Below are 9,654 nucleotides of genomic sequence, written 5' to 3' on the forward strand. Positions count from 1 at the left end.
TTTTGGTATGCCATAAATGTTTCGACCTATTTTCTGCAATAAAAATGCAAGGGAAAACCAATTTCTCCATACTGTTACAAAACCTAAAGTTACAAGTGCCTTACGACTTTATATATATATTTTTATCTCAAAAGGTTTCATCACAAAATTCAATAATTTGCTTAAAGTGTTCTTCATATTTTTAAGGTTCAATATTTTCTCAAAGTCTTCATTATTCTTTTAGAAAACCTTCACCTGCAAAGTTATCAAAAGTGATAAGTTGCAACCTTTTATTTCTCATGCCCCAATTTATTTTGACAGAAAACTTTTTCTTGAGACATTAACTATTCTGTTATTGCAAGAGATAAATAATATCTAGACAAGTGAATTGTAAGAAACAATGTCCTCTTCATCTCTTTGATTTTACATCTTCCATACAAAATTGAACCACCACTAATTAATCTCCACTATTCCTTATCCTTAACATACCGGATTGTTTTAGATTGATCCTCAGGAGCATAGTCCAGCTTACGAAAGTACATATAAAATCCGGAAGAATAAAACACAGCGCACAAGATTGTAGTAACACTATCTACCGATTTCACCTTGACATTGACAGAATATCTCACGATTACAGAAGGCGATGCTCTGCCGAGAAAGAAGCTTCTTTCAGCGGAAGTGAACTGTGGACCATCCACCTCATGACTGAGTCTGACTGATGTCGAGGATCCGCTCGCGTGCCGTGTAGAGTTTCGGAAGTGGGTGGTACCCTGGACCGGGTACCATCTTACCACCGCCACAAGACTTGAACAAGGCTTATCTAGTTATCTCAATGTTGCGAAGAGCCGGTAGAAGAACCGACAGCAGAGTGAAGCTGTTGAACGAAGAGATACGGGAACTGTCTGCTAGTGATGCTAGTGCTGGTAGTGCTCTTGCTTCAGGTGTGTAAACCGGTAACGGTACCACGCGTTTGATGGCGTTCGCCAAGCGGCGCGATGCGTTCAATGTGAGAGTACTGTTATTCAAACCATGTGAGGCATCTTCAGATCTTCTCTGCTTGTGCAAAACATTTGAGTGGCACTGATTCTTCTATGAGGGGCAACCCTGCAATCTACAATCTACATCTATAAAGGATTTTGATTGGGAGAGGGGGGGATTCACGTGTATATCGTGTATGCTTTGAAAATCTTTTGGAAGGGGAAAGGGGGCTGAGAGAAAGGACCTGAGGATCTGTAGCTGGAGAAGATTCCAGGAAAAGCATGCAGATCATACTCTGGAAACGCGTATAATAATTGTGAAAAAAGTGGAATTATACTAGATTTAAAAAATATTTTTAATGGGAAAAGACGTTATCCTTGCAGAAATGAATTGTTTAGTAAGGAAGGTTTCTGTTTTTTAACTTTATAAAACAATTTTTACTCTCCAAATTCAAAATAGAATTCCGATTTTCTATTAAATTGACAAAAAACTGTAAAATAAGTTCTTGGTTTCTTAGGATGTATCTATATTTTGGAAAAAATAGCTATGCTTATAATTAGTGAGAAGGTTATTTTTATTATTTATACAAAAAAAAAGAATAATGTATTGATTTATCTTATTGATTATTTATTTATTGATTATCAATATGCTGTGAGATAACGTGAATTGTCCACAGGGGGTCCGCTAAGTCCACAGAGCCTCGCATTCTCTCAAATCTGCGGATTTCATTCCAGAAACTCATTAAAAACCAAGAAAATTTGCATAACTTTTTGTTTGAACTTTCTGCCTTGTATCCTCAAGCTTCTGTTTTAAAGAAAAACCAAATTTTTACCCTTCACCTTTCTTTTTTGCTTTTGCATATGAAGAATATCTATTTTTCATATAACATGAAATAAGTCCACGTGGACAGCGGATACAGGGAGAGGATGTTAAAAGTTAATGCTCTTTCAGAAAAATAGCGGATTAAAAATTTATTCCATTTATTTTAAATTCTGTTCCGAAGTCTGAAATAAAAATTACAAAAGGGGCAAGAATTTGTTAGATTCTCAAATTAAAGCTTATAAGTTTATAAAATCTGTGAGCAAATAAAATTTTATTATCAAATTACCGCGTACGACCCAGGTGGAAATTTAAGTCGGGGGCTGGCCATTCTACGGCTGGAGAGCCCGGCTTTAAGCCGGGAGCTGGCCCGGGAGCCCGACTTTAAGTCGGGCTGTGGCGGGTTTTCTGGTCGGAATATGGCCAGAATCGTCACGCTGCGCTGGCTAGCGTATGGCCATGGAGCATGGCCGGGAGCTGGCCACGGAGCATAACCGTGGCCCGGACAGGATCAATTGGCGCTTCGCTAGATTTAAATGTTTCGGATTTCAATTGTATGAAGCGCAGGTGCACTGAATTAGAGGATCAATTTGATTCTTTTTTACTGCAGAAAAGGAGCATATTAATATATGAAATTCCACACGCCCATCACACAACAAACATTTACTATTTTCACGTAGTCGTTGAGACAAAAAAAGGATTTAAGAAATAAATATCAAATGATTGTGAGTATTTTGACTTTAAATATTCATAGTCCTGCTTAGAGTAGATACATATATTACATTTTTAAACATTATATTACAATAAAATTTCTAACGCTACGGGGCATCGAACCTACATATCTATACCTAAATCTAACGCCTAGCAGTTGGGAGTGCTAACCACTGCGTTAACTCGACAAGTTGAAACTCGTTGAAAAAGCCACCCTCATAAGCTGCAGTTCAGAAAAGTTACAGTACTAAATTTTAATTTCTCTTTTTCTAATTATTTATTATTATGCGACGTTATGTAAATATGAAATACACAAGCTTTTAACAGGAATATCAATAAAATACTATTTAAATCGATTACAATTTTTCTTCGCGTGATATTTTGTTTTAGCCGTTGTGGACTACTTGACAACTTTTTACAATGACAGGAAGTGGAATTTTTTATGAACATTAAAAATTGTTAACGGCGGAACTTCGTGTAAGTTTTGGATTTTAGGTGTCTTATACTATTTTACAACGTTTAAGATTGATATAAAATGTAAATTTTTTCTGAACATTTTCAATTTTTCATAAAGATGGAACTTATAATTTTCTTCTTAACAAAATTTAAATCATATATTTTTAAAAAATTTTGAAATTTGCTTAAGGTAATTTTAAAATGACGCCAAAAAACTCGTTGTTTCGAGGCTTTTGTTATTTGATTTTTATATTATATATTAGTTATTATATTATTTCAAATTTACTATTAAACGTTTGCAAAAGTTATAACAATTATAAATTTAGTATCTGCATAATGTTTTTTGCCGTAATTAATTTATAGTTTTATTATAATATCTATTTGAAAATGTTTAATATACATTTATCACGATTCGAGATTTGTATACACATCCATTTCTTAATGAAATCAAAAAAAGTAATTGAGTTGTAAACAGAATTTAACAATTTTATTATTGCCAATTAGCACCCGGCCAGCTACCGTCTGATCATTTGATCATAAGATTTACCCGATCAGAGCCCAGTCAGCCCCCGACTGGGGTTTTGACTAACTCGGGCTATTTCCACACGGGGACTTTTAAACGAATTTAAATTTAAATTTTTTACCATATAAATCTGTCGAGTTTTAAAATTTGGTGCGCTAAAATTAAGCTTGTATTATTAAAAAAAAGTGTTTAGGCACAGAAAAAAAAAATATTTTTTACGTTCACTGAATTGCGATAAACATAATTACCATTTTTCATTTTCTTTGGGTATACCGTAAATATTTTATTCTAAATTAATATTTTACTTTTCTTAGCAGGAAAAAATGCATTTAGTTTAAATCTACATATATTTTTAAATGAGGTAATTATAATAAATAAATCTGTTTGATAAATCTGTATCATCATCATCATTTTGATGTTCTTCAAACGTAGGAGTTTCACGCTCTTTAAACTCATGAAATTGAATACGTGCGCTATCTAACGACACACTTATGAACTTCCAACGTCAATTATAGAAAAAAACCAAGGTTAAACAAAGTTAAATATAATTAGATGTATTATTATGTAAGAAATTTTTATTTCAATAATCCTTCAATATTTTCAGAAACCAATTAAATTTAAGCCAAAAATGTAGGGCTTTCCACGAAAAAATATGATGCAAGTTCTGTGATTTTTTCAGTCTCAATAAGAATCAATAAGATACATATTATATGCATACTAATTTAATTCCATATTTTTTTTATTTTATTTTTTTTATTATGAGATATTCAAATGACATATAGCAGTAAAATCATCATCTTTCATTCCAGTTGTGCAACAGGGGGTTGCCGGAGGTTTGCGATTTCCTCAGAAAATTAATTTAAAAAATTATTAGCCACTTGCATGAAACTTGGTACACTCATTAATTTACACACATAAATTGACACAAAAAAAATGAAAAAAAACTTGATGCTCTTTTTTATAGTATGGAATATAAAATTAATAGCCTTTCACCTGTAAAATACTACTAAGGTCGTCTTTCAAGCCGATAAAGATGCACTCGATATGCGGCACGAGCAAGCGCTACGACTACAATGCTGCATCTTTACCTCCGTTTGAAATTGTTAAAATACCAGCACAATTTTAATATTTATATTATAAATTATTCATTTAACTTATTTTAAGTTTGGATGATAACTGTATGGAATATTCAAACGTGAACATCGAAACTAAAGTAAATCGTGCGATAAAATGCTGTTTGATACAAAAATACATAAAATTAATTTTATACAATATATTCCATACATAATTTCGAGAAAATCTACACTTACGATATACGAAAAATACAAAGCCCAGGGCGAGTGCATACATTTTCGTATGATAACCCTTATATAAGATAGCTTGTGTAAAAATCATAAGTTTGGTAGTGATCAATTATTGACTTTCCAAAGTATAAAAAGTATGGTAAATGAGACAATCCCATAATTCAAGTATATTAAAATAGTATAGATAAAGTATATCTAAAATATAAAGCAGAATTCATTGAGATGCCCTAACAATGGGATAAAACATAATGTATAATAAATGACAGCTTGTCCAAAAATTAAAAAAGTTCACGATTAAAGTGATTTCGTGAGTCAAATATGTTTTTAATATTGTTCGTGAGGATATAAAATATACAATGGATATGCAATGGACAACTGATATGATATTATGATTCTTACGTTCAGAATCTTTGATTCCTAAACGTTATATTAATAGCATAAAAAGGTTTAATACAATTTTTACTTACTATCGGCGAGAAAACTATAGGCATCTGCCTTTGAAGCTTAACAACTCAGTCAAAAAAAATGCTAGCGCTACAAAAAAACAGTCATTTAAAAGTTGAAAGTGTTCTACGTTAATGAGCTTGAAGACGTTTATGTAGAAAAATTTTTGTGCTTAGCAGACTGAAAAATGTAAAAAAAGTAAGGATTTTTGGGTACATTTAAGAACAGTCAAGTTTAGAGCATTATTTCTTATACAAGGGCGATGGAAAAATTTTGAAAAAATTCATGAGTATGAGGAAAACTGTTGTGAACCAGTTGCAGTTGAGAAAATAAAAAAAAATTATTGCTTAAAAATACAAAAATGTGCAACTGTATTATCTTCAGTTCTAATACAGATATTAAAGCGATTCAAACTGCAAACTATAATGCATAGGCTCTGTATTTATTTTCAATCGCCGGTAAGGATGTGTTAGTTTTATTTTTTGTGAAAATCACGATATTTTTAGACATTTTTTTGTTGAAAAACAAGTGACAGAAAGCAGGGGGGGCCCGTTTTTTTTACTGACGATCGCTGGTCCCTTTCTTCGACCCGTGGCCAGGTGCCATCCAAGCATTCAGAACTAGGGGCCGAAGAATAGCACCAGCGGTTGGCAGTAAAACAAAAAAGAGCCCCCCTGCTTTCTGTCACTTATTTTTCAATAAAAAAAATGTCTAAAAATATCGCGATTTTCACAGAAAAGAAAACTAACACATCCTTCCGGGCGATTGAAAATAAATACAGAGCCTATCAGTTACAGTTTGCAGTTTGAATCGCTTTAATATCTGTATTAGAACTGAAGATTATATTGTTGCACATTTTTATGCTTTTAAGCAACATTTTGTATTATTTTTCAAATTTCTTAACTGCAACTGGTTCACAACAGTTTTCCTTATACTCATGAATTTTGTAAAATTTTTTTCATCGCTCCTTGTATAAGAAATAATGCTCTAAACTTTACTGTTCTTAAATGTACCCAAAAATCCTTACTTTTTTTTTACATTTTTCAGCCTGCTAAACACAAAAATTTTTTTACATAAACGTCTTCAAGCTCATTAACATAGAACACTTTCAGCTTTTAAATGACGGTTTTCTTGTTGCGCTAACATTTTTTTTTTGACTGAGTTGTTAAGCTTCAAAGGCAGATGCCTATAGTTTTCTCACCGATAATAGGTGAACTGTTTAGTACCTCTTTGCATTTTACTTATTTTAGAATTTACCAACAATATTCTTTGAAAATCTTGATTCTGAATCTCTGAAGTTTCATGTATTTCAGATAAAGGCCGATTATGTCCCATCAGCCATAGTACGGCAATACCTCCCTTGTGGAAAAGTTCCAATGGGTGAAACATGGGTCAACATTGCTCAGGATGGGATAAGCGTGGGGTAGGCGTGATTCGCCATTGGGTCAATGTTCACCCATGTTCGTCCCATGGGTTTGAACAATAGCTCAAGCATGATGAATGACCCCTCTGCTAGTATTTGCCCACGGTCGAACGTAATTTGATTTGAATTGAACTTTAGCAACATTTTCGAAGTTGGATACAATCTACTAAATTTTCCTCACTTTTTAGAAAGGATTGGTGGATAAATATTTTCTTTTATTGGACTTTTCGAAATTTTTTCTCGATTTTCAAGAGATTTTTTAAGGAAAAACGTACTTTCATTAGACCCTGGGAAATGCTTGCAGATTTGCCAAATTTACGTAGTTTTTTTTCGCCTTTTCAAGAGAATTGTTGGAGGGGAAAAATATCCAGAAAAAAATTCGAATTTACCAATTTTGTGCATACCCGAGTGAAAATCATTCGACTTGGTTTCGACTTAAATTACCCCGACTCAAGACATGCTGACATCAAAAAGTTCGACTTGAGCATGTGTCAGTTTTTATATGGAGTCAGACTGTAACGTATGTCTTGGAGACAAGTTTTTGTATTCTTGAAGACATATATTCATGCCTTGAGTCGAATTGTCACGATTCCAAGAGGAAAGGTTTATAAATTCGAGTTTATACCTGTCCTAAAAAAAAGGACTGTCATTAAAGCTAATCTCTGTTAATGATTAAACAATCTTGTATATTTTTATGCAGTTTATATGTTCAATCATTTTATTGACGGATTTTCATTTGAATTATACTTATTTGGCGAGGATACCGAAAATGTTGTTTGTTTTTACGTAATTCTAACGGCTTAAGAGATCCTTTTAGACAGATACAATTTTAATATTTTGTGATCAAATTTTTAATGTTTGTACTCGCTCAGACCCACAGGTTCTGATTTTTTATATTTAAAAGAACTAATTTAATAATTACAAATTTTTCATTTATCAATTTTAATCTCATGTCTGAGTCGAAAAAGGTTCGTATTGAAAAAGGTTTACGCCGACCATCTGAGCCAAGACAAGTCTAGACTTGAGACAAGTAAAAGCCATCTTACCTCTCGTGACCATAAAAGTAGGACGAAGGCCTATGTCTCGACTCAGTTTTGAGACGCAGCCAGACATCGATATCTTAGAGACGAATTCAAGACATCACCAAGTCGAACTCAAGTCGAAGGATTTTTACTCGGGACATCACCAAGTCGAACTAAAATCGAAGCATTTTTACTCTGGTAGATACAAAATTCACTTAATCTGACAAAAGAATTACAAAAAATGTCTTTCATTGTAATTTGTGAAATCTCAGAAGATCGAAACAATTTCTTTCTATTTTCTAGATTTTTCACTAGTTTTATTGAACTTTACGAAATTTTCAGAAAGCAGCATCATCCACTCAATTTTTCAGAAAAATTTTGGACAAGGATCCCGAGTGAAAATGCTTCGACTCGAGTTCGACTTAGTGTTGTCTCAGTTAGTCTCCAAGACATCGATGTCACCAGGTACTTCAGGTGTCCCTAGGCCTAGCCGATTCGATTCTCCCTGATATATGTTGTAGTACTCAAAAAACTAAGCGGCACTTATTTTTTTTTTATCTACGGAAAACATCTTTAAGGGGGTGAAAGAGTTCCTCAAGGTAAGGGTCTCACTTGTTGATTGTATAGTTTCGTGTATAAAAACCAAATGGATTTCGATCACACCTACTGGAAAAATTTCCCCTTGATGAAAGATGCATAACGTAATTTTCTCAAAAAAACAAAAAACAAGTATACTTTCCATACAAAAGGAAATTGAAAAAATAGTTTTGTAACGAAGTAAGTGAAATAGAGTCCATCGAACATGAATAATAGAATTACGCGAGGGTTAAACACCCTAATTATGTATAAAATTACAAAATAAGTCCAAAATCGAGCAAAAAATTCGAAGAAAATACGTCTTACACACAAAAAAAGAGGATGCAGGTAGTTATGTATTTAAAAAAAGGAGCATTGAAGATGTCAACTTCCTCTGAATTGTTTCACGTTATTAACCCTTATAATTAAATCTTGTGCTCATTATTTTCAAAGTTTGTTTAATTTTAAGGTATGCGATCGGTTGTAAATGAATTAAATGAAACTCTTGCTTTCAGTCCAGTGCAACAAGTGCAACAAGTGCAACAAGTCCAGTGCAACAAGAACCACAGGAAAGATTCAATATTTGCTTTCAGTTATTCTACTAGGCAGTCTGATAAGTCCCTGAAAAATGAAACACGGAGACGTTTTTTTGGCCAAAGTGTGTTTTATTTTTCAACATACTCTCCTTTTAGGTCGATGCAGCGAGTCCAACGATTTTCTAACTTTTTGATACCGTCCGAAAAGCACTCAATCGGAAGGTCTCCAAAATACGCCTCAGTTTCAGCTATGAGCTCCTCATTTGAGTAAAAACGCTTACCGGTGAGCCATCTCTTCAGGTTAGGGAACAAGTAATAGTCGCTGGGGGCCAGGTCTGGTGAATACGGTGGCTGAGGAACCAATTCGAAGCCGATTTCATGCAATTTTACTTGTGCAACTAAGCATGAATGAACAGACGCATTGTCGTGATGATAAAGCGGTTTTTTCTTCTTCACATGCGGTCGTTTTTCGGCGATTTCGATTTTCAATCGGTCCAATAATGATGAATAGTATGCTCCAGTTCTGGTTTTACCTTTTTCAAGATAGTCCACGAATATTATGCCATGAGCATCCCAAAATACGGAGAGCATAACCTTTCCGACCCATTGTCGCGTTTTTGGACGCTTCGGAGCACTTTGGCCGCTGTTGTCACTGTTTTGCCTGTTGCGTTGACTCAGGAGTGTAGTAATGGATCGAGGTTTCATCCATGGTTATGAATCGGCGCAAAAACTCGGTCGGCTTACGCGAAAATAATGCGAAATTCTGCTAGGAAGTTGTCAAACGAATTCGTTTTTGGTCCACTGTGAGCAAACGCGGCACCCATCGCGCGCAGAGCTTCTTCATGCCCAAAACTGAATGCATGATATTGCCCACACGTTCCAA

The 9,654-nt window shown here is 34.0% G+C and overlaps 1 protein-coding gene across 2 annotated transcripts in view; it reads right to left on the reverse strand.

Annotated features, from left to right (window-relative positions):
* Positions 1–9,654, reverse strand: part of LOC117168986 — a 60,184-nt gene that overhangs the window by 41,878 nt on the left and 8,652 nt on the right. Inside the window, exon 1 of one of the 2 annotated variants that reach the window (XM_033355008.1) lies at positions 469–841. The exons of the other annotated variant lie outside the window; for it this stretch is intronic. The gene's annotated coding sequence lies outside the window, so the exon portion shown is untranslated. Of the gene's footprint in view, positions 1–468; positions 842–9,654 lie in introns of those variants that run through there. 2 annotated transcript variants of the gene reach the window in all.

This window comes from Belonocnema kinseyi, chromosome 3, assembly GCF_010883055.1.
Source record: "Belonocnema kinseyi isolate 2016_QV_RU_SX_M_011 chromosome 3, B_treatae_v1, whole genome shotgun sequence".
Taxonomy (NCBI): Eukaryota; Metazoa; Arthropoda; class Insecta; order Hymenoptera; family Cynipidae; genus Belonocnema; species Belonocnema kinseyi.